Below are 3216 nucleotides of genomic sequence, written 5' to 3'. Positions count from 1 at the left end.
GGTATCCTCGATCCCTTCTGACTTTTACCCTGTTTTTGCCTCCACTTCCGCAGGTTTTCTGAGCTGCAAGGGGAGAGATTTAATGGAAATTTCTCCTTTAGAGATGCATATTCCAAGGTCTCTTGCTCTCTGTGTAGGGTCTGGCTGTACATCTCTGCATTTGTTCTATTCTGCTGCAAGGAGGAAGCTTCTCTGATGATTACTGAATAAGGTACTGATCTATGAGCATAACAGAATTACATCATTTTACTGCTACTTTTTTACATGTATTTTTATTTTTTATTAATTACACTTCATTTACTTTTTATCTCCCCTGTAGTTCCCTCCCTCCTCCCACCGTAACCCCTTCTCCTCCCCAAGTCTGCTGGTAAGGGAGGTCTTCTTTTTCTTCCTTCTGATCCTAGTCTGTTAGGTCTCATCAGGAGTGGCTGCATTGTCTTCCTCTGTGGCTTGGTAAGGCTGTTCCCCACTCAGGGGGAGGTGATCAAAAGGCAGGCCAATCAGTTCATGTCAGAGACAGTCCCTGTTCCCATTACTATGGAAACCACTAGGAGACTGAACTGCCATGGGCTACATCTGTGCAGGGGTTCTAGTTTATTTCCATGCATGGTACTTGGTTGGACTATAAGTCTCAGGGAAGACCCATGTGCCCAGATTTTTTGGATCTGTTGCTCTCTTTGTGGAGCTCCTCTTCCCTCCAGGTCTTACTAATTCCCACTTCTTTCATAAGATTCCATGCGCTCTGCTCAAAGGTTGGCCATAAGTCTCAGCATCTGCTATGATAGTCTGCAGGGCAGAGCCTTTCAGAGGCCCTCTGTGGCAGGCTCCTAACTTGTTTCCTGTTTCTCCTTCTGATGTCCAAACTCTTTGCCTTTCTGGATGGGGATTGAGCATGTTAGCCAGAGTTCTCCCTCTTGATTAGTTTCTTTAGATGTACAGATTTGAGTAGGTTTATCCTATATTATATGTCTATATGAGTGAGTATATACCTTGTGTGTTTTTCTGCTTCTGGGATAGCTCACTCAGGATGATCTTTTCCAGTTCCCACCATTTACCTGCAAATTTCATGATTTCCTTGTTTGTTTGTTTTTTAGGTTTATAAACTATTTATTAACAACAAAGGCCCAGAGACTCATTTCTTCTTGGAACACCCACAGTATGGCCCTGGCAGACAGTGGTCTTGGTATGCTTACCTCAGACAGGAAGGCCCCAGAAGTGGTGCATTCCCCTGTGGGCTTGAATCTTTTTGAGCCACTTTGGGTCTTTTATTTTTTTCCTTATTTATTTATTTATTTACTTACTTATTTATTTTTAGTTACATTTTATAACTCTGTATCCTAGCTGTATCCAGCTCCCTCATTTCCTCCCAAACCCTCCCTCATCTCCTCCCTGCCCCTTTCTAAGTCCTCTGATAGGGGAAGACCTCCTCCCCTTTCATCTGATCCTGTTTTATCAGGTGTCTTCAGGACTGGCTACAAAGTCCTCCTCTGTGACCTAGCAAGACTGCTCCTCCCTTGGGGGATGGGGAGGTCAAAGAGCCTGCCATTGAGTTCATGTCAGAAATAGTCCCTGTTCTCCTTACTATGGGAAACCAATTGGTTACTGAGATACCACAGGCTTCATCTGAGCAGAGGTTCTAGGTCATATCGATACATGGTCCTTGGTGGAGTGTCAGTCTCAGAAAAGACCCCTGTGCCCAGATATATTTGGTCCTTGTGGAGCTCCTATCCTTTCCACATCATACTAACTCTCCCTTCTTTCATATGATTCCCTGCACTCTGCCCAAGGTTTGGTTATGAGTCTTAGTATCTGCTTTGATACACTGCTAGGTAGAGTCTTTCAGGGGCCCTGTGTGGTAGGCTCCTGTTCCGTTTCCTAGGAGAACCTATGTCCAATGCACATCCCATTTGTCTTTTTAATTGAGGATTGATCATCTTACCCCGGGTCCTCTTTCTTATCTTCCTTAGATGTATAGATTTCATTATGTTTTTCATATCATATAGGACTGTATGACTGAATATATACCATGTGTGTCTTTCTCCTTCCGGGATACCTCACTCAGAATGATCTTTTCTAGATTCCACTATTTGCCTACAAATTTCATGATTTCCTCATTTTTGATTGCTGAGTAGTATTCCACTGTGTAAAAATGCCACAATTTCTGTATCCATTCCTCCGTTGAGCGACATCTGGGTTGTTCCCAGGTCTTCACACAGCTTGTTGTCTAGACCATTGGCTGGAACCTGGCTCTACTTCCCATCCTTCTCATCCTTCTGTCTGTTCAAGAACAAGTCTGGGATCTTGTACTGCTGAGGATTCTGCATGATGGTGATCACTGGCTCCACCTCATCCTCCGTGAGCTCTCCAGCCCTCTTAGTGAGGTCAATGTCTGCTTTCCTCAGCAACACATGGGCGTATCTGCGCCCCACACCCTTAATGGCAGTGATGGCAAAGGCTATTTTCTGCCATCCATCCATGTTACTATTGAGTACTTGCAAAATGTGCTGGAACTCCTCGGAGATCACTAAAGACATGGTGGTGGCACAAGTGGCAGTATGTAGGCCTCCTGTGCAAGAGTGATTTCCTTGTTTTTTATTGCTGAGTAATATTCCATTGTGTAGATGTACCATACTTTCTGTATTTATTCCTCAGTTGATGGGGATCTTGTTTGTTTCCAGCCTCTGGCTATTACAATAAAGCTGCTACAAACATGGTTGAGCAAATGTCCTTATTGTGTACTTGAGCCTCTTTTTGATATATGCCTAGGAGTGGTATGGCTGGATCTTGAGGAAGCGTTATTCCTAATTGTCTGAGAAAGCACCAGATTGATTTCCAGAGTGGTTGTACCAGTTTACATTCCCACCAGCAATGGAGGAAGGTTCCCCTATCTCCATGACCTCTCCAGCATGTGTTGTCACTTGAGCTTTTGATCTTAGCCATTCTGTTGAGTGTAAGGTGAAATCTCAGGGTTGTTTTGATTTGCATCTCCCTGATGGCTAATGACATTGAGCATTTCTTTAAATGTTTTTCTGCTACATTTTTTTTTTAAGTTTTTAAGATGAGTAGTATTTGGTTTTACCCTAGGTCTCAGGCTACTTAGTCTCAGGTTTTTGAATACCTAAGCAGTGTCAGATATGGGCTGCATCTCATAGAGTCGGACCTAAATCAAATCTGTTATTGTTTGGTTACTCCCACAAGCTTTCTGCCACCATTACC

At 43.5% G+C, this 3216-nt stretch overlaps 1 pseudogene; it reads right to left on the bottom strand.

The window, feature by feature from the left end:
• Nucleotides 1-1110: 1110 nt before the first annotated feature.
• Nucleotides 1111-2534, bottom strand: LOC110560758 (small ribosomal subunit protein uS13-like; annotated as a pseudogene).
• Between the last annotated feature and the right edge of the window lie 682 nt (nucleotides 2535-3216).

The sequence above is a fragment of the Meriones unguiculatus genome, chromosome 9, assembly GCF_030254825.1.
Source record: "Meriones unguiculatus strain TT.TT164.6M chromosome 9, Bangor_MerUng_6.1, whole genome shotgun sequence".
NCBI lineage: Eukaryota > Metazoa > Chordata > Mammalia > Rodentia > Muridae > Meriones > Meriones unguiculatus.
This window is presented reverse-complemented; position numbering and strand designations above follow the sequence as displayed.